The 11,100-nt window shown below is 31.5% G+C and overlaps 1 long non-coding RNA gene across 1 annotated transcript; it reads right to left on the bottom strand.

Annotated features, from left to right (window-relative positions):
• Window positions 1-5,687: 5,687 nt before the first annotated feature.
• On the bottom strand, window positions 5,688-7,027 carry LOC112004895 (uncharacterized). Its single transcript, XR_010625911.1, has 2 exons — window positions 6,585-7,027; window positions 5,688-6,452 (listed from the first exon to the last, which is right to left on the bottom strand). It is a non-coding gene; the product is annotated as an uncharacterized LOC112004895 (long non-coding RNA).
• Between the last annotated feature and the right edge of the window lie 4,073 nt (window positions 7,028-11,100).

The following is an 11,100-nucleotide window of genomic DNA, read 5'->3' as shown; positions in this document are numbered from 1 at the left end:
ATTTTAAAATCACTATTTTTTTTATATATAAAAAATGCACACTTTTTAAATAGCTAGTCTGTTAGTGCTTGCTTTAGTCTTTAGCCAAATTTGTTAGATTTGTGTGATATATTTTTTCAAAGAGATAATGCATTTTGTTTAGATTAGTACTTATTTAGGTAGTATGTTAGTAATTGAATGAGAGATCAGTAACTTAATAATTTTTTGGTTGTATACATTGAAAAAGATGTAGTTGATAACATTGACAGTGAAACTATTATATCACATAATGATTTCAAAATATGAAAACTTGTGAAAGGAAATTTCAAAACTTTAAGATGTTAATATATTTAAGTTTTATTATTATTAAATTTTTTTAATTTAGTTATTTCTAATGACCACCCAAAAAAGAATTTCTGAAGCCACCACTGCTGTATAGGAACTCATAATAGGAGATGATATTGACTTGGCATAACCATAACTTGCAGGACACTACTTTGACTATACATAAGCTCATAAACTAGTTTTAAAATCCAATTTTTGCTTATAACCCAAATGCAGGCTTAAAATATGTAAAAAAAAAATTAGGAGATCTCTAATAATTATAACTTTTTTCCTAGGCATATCTTGAATTCAAAATGAGCAGAAGAATTAATTGGGTGCACCTCTCATAGTCTCATTGTAATTATGGTGTGCAATCTTCATTTTTATTTATAATCAATTTCTAACATATTTTGGAACACATACTATAGGGGTAAAGGCCCAAATCTATATATTGGGTTTTGGGCCTTTTCTGGGGATGTGGGCGTGTCCGAGGAGGAGTAAGTAATTAAGAGAGACCCCAAGTTTAAAGTCTCATAAAGAAGGAACGGATGGAAAAGGTCCGAGGAGTAACACCTCCTTGGACACGATAAATACAATTCGAATCTATATTCCAGCAACCTAGGTGACCTACCAGGAGGTTTCCATGATAAAGATGAGCTTCATGCATGTATAGGAGTGATAAGAACTCAAAAATATCTAAAGGAAAAGCTGCTACCGCCACATTAAATGCATTGCAGCTACTTTTCTGGCCGCATTTATGTGAAGAAGACCCATGAACAGTGCAATCTCAGCTACTACAATTCACAGAAAGCTAAAGAGGGTGTCTGATGGAACATGCACTCAAGTGAAGGTTTAGATAATTAACAAGTGTAGGATTAGGATGGTTTGAGAGGAACTATATAATGTGAGAAACCTTCCACGAGATGAGGATCGAAAAAAAAGGAGGAAAAAATATTGTAGCAATCAAAGTTGTACTTGTAAACAGTTATATTGATTTATACTCATAATTATCTCCTCAAATAATGAATTCATCCTATCATATATGTCCTGTTCTTGCTTGATCACCTTCTAAATACATACTAGCCGTTATTAACTTCATTAAGACATAGCTCTTTAATCCACTATTTACAAATTTATTATATTGAATTAATTGGGCCATCATCCCATTCATTTTTGAGCTTGGGCTGCAAATTGTGTCCATACACATACTATTACTGTATCAATTGTTGCTTTATTTTAATGTCTTTCTGTCAAAGGAAAAGGGAAAGATGAGACCCTTCACCAAACAAATATAAAATACCACATATGTGGATCCCATTACTATTGTAAATTTTGTAATTTTCGCATTTTGAATGAACTACCAACGAAGATTTCTTTGCAGGAAAGTTGACCCCAACTTCGCTTTCACAAATGGAGATTAAAGTATTACTAGACCATTGACTAATGAAGAAGTCTTCATTGGTATTTGGTAGTTCATACAAAATTATTTTTATATTTAATCAATCCGTGTGGACCTATCTATATAATTAAATATATATATATATATATATAAAATTTTATATCCCCTCCCTACTTTTCTTTCGGCTCCATTTCAATTTACATTACATGGTGATTTATCCTATATGCACCGACATTATCTCTTGTTCTTCTATACGGTCGTTACTTTGTTCCATGTTTTGTATCCCTTTGTTGAGGTTTGTTCATTGCGTCTTTGTTATGGGTATTTGATGTAAACTCTCAAAAAAAAAAAAAAAAAAAAAAGGTTTGTTTGACCGGTGCCTGTACACAATAAACATGGCAATCCCAACTAGGGTGGCTATAAGCCTATAAGCACTCTGAAGATTTAAGTTAGTATTAAGGAAAATGTCTAATTGGGTGGAAAGTGGAAACTAATTGGGTTAAGGGTTGCACGCCTTTAGGAATACTACAGTGGGGTATTTACACCATTGATTGGCACAAGCTTAACTAAGAAAATCCATCATTACCCTCTTATATTGCTTTCGTTGAATTAGACATGCCTGTTTTGCTGATCTGGGCATGACTCCAAATGGTGTTTAGGAATCCCGCCAAGGGGTCAGGTTACATCTCATTAAATGTTAAGTAAGTGGAGGTATAATAAATGTAATTTTGATAGATTTAACCATCAAACCCGTATTTTGAAGGGCTCCCTTTAGATAGATCGAGATGATCGTTACACTAATTGATATGTTTATTTTTTTCATCTATTGATCTCTTGTCTAGCTGACAGATTCTTCGATAGAGACTAGCACGTGTTGACTACGAAATTCCCAACTTACGATCAAAATGCCAAAATACCCCTTTCGATGAAACTTTCCAGCAAAATGCCCCCTATCTGAAACTATTAGGGATATGCCTCCATTTTGAAACTCAATTTTTAGAAAATTGAGTTCCAATGAAAAACTTGATTTAGCTAAAATCAAGTTTCTTGAAAAAAACCAGCATGGAACTCGAGTTCCATGCTTTTTTTTTTTTTTTAATTGAAACTTGACTTTTAGAAAATCGAGTTTAAAATAAAGACATATCTCTAAATGTTAGAAAATTTCGGCGAAAGGGCTATATCTCCATTTTGGCCCCCAACTTACTCTTATGTTGCTTGGCCCCTTACGATTATTATTATTATTATTATTATTATTATTGGTTAAATAGCAATCTTCATTAAACAGAGAAAGAGCGCAATATGCCTCTATTTTGAAACTCGATTTTTAGAAAATCGAGTTCTAATGAAAAACTTGTTTTGGCGAAATCGAGTTTCTTGAAAAAACCAGCATGGAACTCGAGTTCCGTTTTTTTTTTTTTTTAAAGGTTGATTGCCTATAACTTGATTTTTTAAAAATTGAGTTTAAAACAAGGATATGAGTTCCATGCCTTTTTTTTCTTTCTTTTTATTTTTATTTTTATTTTTAAGTTTGATTGCTTATAACTCGATTTTCTAAAAATTTAGTTTTTTTTTTTTAATTGAAACTCGACTTTTAGAAAATCGAGTTTAAAACAATGGCATATCTCTAAATAGTTTCAAACAGGGGGCATTTTGCTAGAAAATTTTGACGAAAGGGGTATATCCCCATTTTGGCCCCCAACTTTCTCTTATGTTGCTTGGCCCCTTATTATTATTATTATTATTGGTTAAATAACAATCTTCATTAAACCAAGAAAGAGCGCAACAATCCATACACGATAAAATACAAAGATGCATAGAACAATCCACAACAAAGGGATACAAAACAAGAACATAAAACCTTATTCTTGCTTTTAACAACTAGATTAGTCACCGATATAGGAGGAATGGCCATTTTAAGGATTAAAGAGAAAACTATATAAACTTAGCAGACAAAATGAAAAAGAAAAAAAAAAATCAAACTTTAAGGGTTAAAAATATAATTTAATCAAATTTAGAGCATTCCTAACATCGCGCTCTAAATAAAACAAGCATTACTAATATATTGCATGCGATAATATAAGTGTCTTACCATGAAAAAAATAGAGAAAACACCTAATAAATTTGTAGTTGTACTCGTGGCTATAATTATAGAGCTCAATCATCTTTTTATTGTCCACTCTTATTTAAATCTCTCAATTTTAGTTTAGATTTAAGACAAGTGACATTTACAAAAATCTAATGGTTTTAAAAACTCTATATAAATCACACCAAAAAAAAAAAAAATTGTCATGTATCTTATAATTAACTAAAATTTGCTTCTCAAAAAAAAAAAAAAAAAAAAACTAAAAATTTGAGGATTTAGAGGATTTTATGATTTTATCCCTGTAGCATGAGTAACATGGAAATGTTCATCTGAAACTTGAATCTTACCCAAATAGATACTATGTCTATTTAGAATCCCTAATAAGTAGATTTGAAATGAGATGATAAGATTTAGAAAAGAAAAAAATATATGATATTATAGGAATCTAATGTGTTATGTTATGAATTTTTATATATAAGGTGATTTTAAAATGATATGCCAAAATGCATCAATATATAAATCTCCAGCTTTAATAGATAGACTAAACTAATTAAACATATAGTATAAACTTACTCTTACTCATCTCCTTTTACTTATTTTAAAAAATAAATAAAACAATCAAATGGAATTGATAATAGCCTTAATAGACATTCACACTTTTTCTTGTTCGATTTGTTTGAACAATAGAAGATTTTGTGTAGAACAGAAGTATCTAAATAATTTACGAAGCATATATATGGATTATCGCTGAATTCGAATCTTTTGCTCGTGACACACATTTTGCCAATGGATCAATTGCATATCTTTGATTTTTTTTTTTCTTTTTTTCTTTTCAATTGTAAATATAACCCATGCTATTCATAAATCACAATGCTTTTTACGGAGTCAACTTATTCCGAGATTCTTTTCTCCACCCCAAAAAAAAAAAAAAAAAAAACAATAACAACAACTTACTCCGAATTTCTCATAATTCTTTATTTCTTACCTAATATATTAGCCATATCTTACTACAATCTTTCTGATATTCTCTCCAAGGATTCTAAGACATTTTGCAATATTCTTGAAGCATATAATAATTTTAAACTATATAAAATATCCAAGTGATTGTAGAAAACTTTGGAATTGACAGATTCTATAAAAATAAATAAATTAAAAAAAAAATTGAAAAAAAGTCTTTACCAGCCCATTTAAACAGTGAGTGGTTTAGTAAACTACCTTGAAACTTCTTAAACCTTGAAACTACCATTTTTATTTGGGATTTAACATAACCCACTGCTTCAGTAAACTACCTTGTAACTTCTAATAAATAGACAAAACATTCCCCTAGTGTTTTTAACATGCAACAATGTGTGAATGGCTCCAAAAATGTACAATGTATTGCCATGATGTTGATGATTGGTGACAACCCAAGATGAGGAAAATTGAAAAAAAGTCTTTTCCAGCCCATTTAAACAGTGAGTGGTTTAGTACCTTGAAATTACCATTTTTATTTGGGATTTAACATAACCCACTGCTTCAGTAAACTACCTTGTAACTTTTAATAAACAGACAAAACATTCCCCTAGTGTTCTTAACATGCAACAATGTGTGAATGGCTCCAAAAATGTACAATGTATTGCCATGATGTTGATGATTGGTGACAACCCAAGATGAGTAAAATGCCTAGATTCTTACAACAATTCTAATATGAGGAGGGTATTGTTGCAGTTTTTTTGAACACCATGAATCAATGATGACAAAAAAATAAAATGGTGAAACCACCAAAATTTGTACTTTCACCTCCCTAAAACGGTTCTGACAGAACTCAAAGAATAAACACCCTTAGAAACAAAGGTTAGTAATGTTAGCGGTCCACTACTTTTATTATTATGCACTAATCACATCATGCCTGATATATATGTATTGGAAACTCAAAATTCAGTATTCACTGTTCGACTAGTTTTGGCTAATTACAGTCAGAAACGTATAGTTTCATTATAACAAGGCATTTTAGTTTGTTGTCACCACTGATTATTGGTACTAATCCGAGCTTTGCTAGCAAATTACATTGACATTGCATGTATAAATAATAAAATTTATAGGGAATGAAGTAAAAGTCTGAGGTGACCCTACTAACCCTATTACGGTATTACACTATTAGTCTATACAAATAGACAAAAAATATATATATAAAATAAAATAAAAAACCAACAATTCATCTGAATTTGTTTGCAAAAACCCATATTGATATTATCCATTATTCATCAGCTTGAAACCTCATCCAAAAGCTTGTACCTTCTAACCTTATTCCTGAATACTTGCCTTGTGACTCCAATTCTGTTTGCTATTTCCTCTGACTTTGTCCTCCTTAGCTTCTCTTCCATTCGAGCTCTGGTTATGAGCCGCCTTCGTGTTGTTGGTGATGGGGTTGGCGATGGTAAATTTTCAGCAGGCGATTGCTGTTTCTTGATGGGGTCATTGAGTTTCAATTGCAAAGTGCCTCTTGGGCCCTTTAGGTTTGCAAGGTTGTCACTTTTTTGTGTGTTCCCATTCCTTTCGGTTTGGCTTTTGTTTGATGAGGAAGAATTGGAAGAGTTTTGTGACTTTTCTTTGGTGTCATCCTTTTGACTGAGACACCAATTGCAAATCTTGTAAGACTCAGCCTTTGGGTAGAGATTGCTACAATACCTGTAGTAAAGATTTGAATTGTGAGATAACAATCAGATAGCTAAGATCACAGATACACAAAAAATATTTAAGATCCACAAAGCGAAAACCAAAATTGAATCATAAAACTGTGTTCTTGGTATATATACATACCTATGCTGTGATCTGAAATGGCAGACTTTGCATTGGAAAAGCTCGTGGGATAAACCATAGTCTCCACACATGCAACACTCAAGGCCAGGTTGTGAAGGTACAACAACAATACTAGTCTCTTTGTTTGTTGTCATAGTGATTCATTCATTCATATAGAGAGAGAGAGAGAGAGAGAGAGAGAGAGAGGGTGATGATGGTTTGGGTAGCTAGGAAGACGGGAAAGCCACAAAATTGGGTTTTTAGGGTGTTTTGGTTGAGTCACATATACTATTGATTAGTGCTTTAATATGGATATTTGGGTGTCGCCGTGTGTACGAAGTAAGAGTAATTTCCAATTGTTGCCAGGAAGAAAAGACTCATAATTGAGCTGGGGCCAGATAACATTCTTTCAAGGTCAAGTCTTTATAAAAAAATAAAAAATAAAAAATAAAAAATAAAATCTAAAAAAAAAAAAAAAATTCTTTAGAAAATTAGCTTGTCCTATAAAAAGTAAAAAAATTGATTATCACATAATGGTAGATGAAAGGTTTACTTGGAAAAACATTAATGGGGACAATATGTTGGCTAGAGGAAAAAGTTAGTTGTAATTGACATATATATATATATATTTATTTATTTATTTATTGAATGTATGTATTATAATATAATAGATCACCATAAATTCAAGACAAAATTGGATTTATTGGATTTTTTTTATAAAAAAAATTTGTTTGTGTGTGTAGGCTCTAGAGGGATTCAAACTCAGCATTTTATTTAGGACAAAATTTATGTACAGTAGTTTAGGTGTTGTTCTTTGGGTTCTTCTATTAAGATTCAACCATGTGGCTACTTAATTAAAAAATACACTTTCATCTCATGAGAAAAAATCCACATGGCATAATCTTAAGAAAAAAACCTAAAGAATAGCACCTAAGTATTGTACTTAAGTCTTGTCCTTTTATTTAATGATAAGATAATTGAGCTAATTAGAACCTAAGAAATTGATGAAATGTAGATGAAAATTTTTACTCAATATCAATACTAAGGACACAATCATTCTCACACCCAAATTCATAACTTGTTGATTTATGTGATTATGAGTGGTCAACGAAAATGGTAGATCACACAAGTCAATATTCTATAAGAAATGTTTGCCCCTTACAGTCCCACAATTCAACAAGTTGTGAAATTAAGTGTACCATTTGGTGTATCTCTAAATATAATCTTTTACTTAAAAAAAAAAAATGGGACAAGATATTGGTTATAGGAAAATTTCAATAAATAAATATATATATATATATAGACAATATTAGATTTTTTTTTTTTTTTTTAGTTAAGCTAATTGGAAACCAAAAATTGATACTTCATTACTTGGTGGTCAAAAAAGCTAGTTTGTCATGGAACCATCATATTTTCAAGGTAAAAATATTTATTTATCACACTATAAAAAATCATTTCACATTTAATGTATTTTTATTATTTTTTAATGAAGTTTTAGGTTACACAATCAATCTAGTTTTTATCCCTTTCCAAGTTGTGTCCTCTCAACTCATTACCTTGATTGCTTGTCTAATGTCTAGGAGAGAGGTATCATATATATATATATATATTGTCCAGATGCAGGCCCAAATATATATATTGGGCCTTGGGCCTTGTCCGAGAAAACTCAATGGTTCGAGAATAGATCAATAATAAGGAAGACATAAGACTTTGAACTTCACGAGTAAGTTATGACTGTAAAGGCTGGAGGTGTTGGGCCGATGAGGAATATCCCCTCAACCAAACGAAGCAAATATCAAAATGTGTGTCCTATCAGCTAGGGTGACGTTGCAAGAAGTTCTATTGATAAGAACGTGCATTATGAACGTACAAGAGGGATGGAAGCTAGGAAATATCTAAGGGAAAGCTACTACCACCGCATTAAATGTTCTGTAACTAACTCTTTGACTGCATTAATGAGGAGGTGATATTTGAACAGTATTTTTCAGCCTTACAGCTACCCCCAAAGACTTCAAGAAGATGCTGATGGGATATGGATCAACCCAAGCAATCTACTGTCTACGTGGAGGGCAGAGATGAGAGGAGAGAAATAGTATAAACTAGGAGGAAGACCTTAAGAGAAAGGGATGGAGAAATTGAGAAGAGGACATTGTAGTAATCAAGAACTGAACTTGTAATCAATTTTGAGAGAAATATATAAAAACTGATCTTCTCGGACTATGACGAGGACGATTTTAGTTAGAATAAACCAGTTTATCTTCACTTTCTTATCATTTGAATCCATTTTACTTGTTGTCTGATTCATTAAAGCCCAATTTTCTAACCCACTCTCTACAAATTCATTGTGTTGGGCTTTTTGAGCCTAAGTTCATTTATCCATTGGGCTAGAAACTCAAATTGCGTCCATACATATATAATTAAAAAAGTTGGAACTCAGACTTTTCCTAATGTTAATGGCCAACATGGAAGTAAGATTCCACTATGAGTGGTTACTAGGCACTGAAAATATTACTGGTTTTCCCTCTCGGAAAAAGAATGGTTGTTGAATTCATGTTTGGTCCCTTTTAGTTATCAGTTATCAGTCACAGATTGCGAATGCGAGATTTTCCTTGAAATTAAGGCATCAAACCATTTTAGGTATACCAGATTCCTTCTTGCAAAACTGAAAGTCCATCCATAGACCCCACATTTGATGTGGCCAGTCAGGGTTGGTTGACCATAAAGGAGTAGGAGTTACTTACTAAACATTCATAATCCATAAAAACTAATATGCTTTTTTGGTCAAATTACACTGTAAACCCTATATTTCAAGGGTGGTTTTAAATTTAATACTAAAATTTAAAAGTTAGAAATTAAATTATATAGTTTCGTTAGTTTCAAGTCAAACCATTAACATTTTAAATTATATCACTTTAAACTCAAAAATCAAAATGCCAAATCAAACTTGAAAATTCCAGTTTTAAATTGTGATATAAAATTTAAATTGATATGACTTTAAAAGTTCAGAGTTCAATTTGAAACTATTGAAATTATAAAATTTAATTTGCAACCGTTTTAAACAGACTTTAATTTGAAACTATTAAAATTATAAGATTGTACATAGCAATACAATGAGTTTTTTTAGGGTGAAGTGCCTAAGCAAAACCAAAAGGGTTTAAAGACAGAGGAAAAGTAAAGGAAAAAAAAGTAAGGCTTTTTAGCCTTTTTTTACGTGGAAAACTGCCCTAGGAAGAAAAATATGAATGAAAAACAAGTTTCTTTCTTCTTTTATAGGCACAAGGAAAGGAGAGATATTGAGTAGTTTTAGGATCACATTATTTCATAATTTTTTGTCACAATTTTGACGTGATAAATTATAAGTGATTGTTTATCACTTACGTAAGGACTTATCATTTTTCATTCACCACTTATGCTCTATCACATAAAAGTTGTAGTAAAAAAAAATTGTGAGATAAGTTGTGATATTAGATTGTTTCATATATAAGGTTAGCTTCTCATTGGCTAAGATGCACTTACATATGGTAACACTTTTTACAATCCTTATCCTTTAGGTTCGAGACATTGGGGCATGCAACCAAAAGCTAATATGCAACTTCACATGCTGCTCAAATCGTAGGACACGTGAAAGGACACTCCTGAGATCCCCAAGTCAAAGATAAAATTTCAAAGGGCAGTTTTTTATTAACACTTTGCCTGAGCAAACAATTACTCCTGTCGGTTTTATCATGTGGGGCATGCATGTGCTTAATACAAGTTTTCCATTCCTACAAATAAGCTAAATAACACGGACATCTCAAACAATTACTCTGTGACATAATGCTAGTTTTGGTTATATACTCGGTATATAATAAGGGGAGGAAGAAGAAAGAAAAAAAAAAAAGTTTACATTGGAGGAAAATAGAAATAGGATACAATGAATGAAATAGAAGGGTAGGCAGTTTTGGTTGATGCCAATTCTTGCCTATAGATGGGTTGGAATTTCGGCAATTTAAGTATATATATAAAAAAAAAAAAAAGGTTATATAGTTGGTTGGAAAAAGATAGCTTCAAATATATTTTGGAACCAAATTTTTTCCTAATTTATATTTATTGGCTATTTGCATGAAAATGAATGCTTCACACCTAATGCAGGCAAAAAAATCTGCCAGATTCCAGCTGGAATATTTGCTTCATAATGGAACATATTGTGCTACCTGAATAATTATGTCTGCAATTCCTCCCACAAAGTTGGTGAGTGAATGTGCACACAGTTGTGCACAGAATTTTTATTTGAAATGCTACTCTTTCTATAATACTTTTCTTTGATCCTCTTTTTCATTATGAGAAGTCCTAAAAGCTAAAACGTGATGTTTTTATGTAAAGTTAATAGATAAATATTGATTACTTTTCTAACCAAAGCTTTAAATTATTTGATATTGTTTTTGCTTGCTTTATTTAGTGTGTTTGCCTGGCATTGCGTTTGCGTTTAAGCTGCATTTGCATTTTTTTTGCTGATCCCATAACACTGTTCATGGACCAACCAAAGCACAAAAACGCG

Source organism: Quercus suber, unplaced genomic scaffold, assembly GCF_002906115.3.
Source record: "Quercus suber isolate HL8 unplaced genomic scaffold, Cork oak 2.0 scaffold_652, whole genome shotgun sequence".
Taxonomy (NCBI): domain Eukaryota; kingdom Viridiplantae; phylum Streptophyta; class Magnoliopsida; order Fagales; family Fagaceae; genus Quercus; species Quercus suber.
The sequence above is the reverse complement of the archived record's forward strand: the minus strand, read 5'-3'. Positions and strand labels throughout refer to the sequence as shown.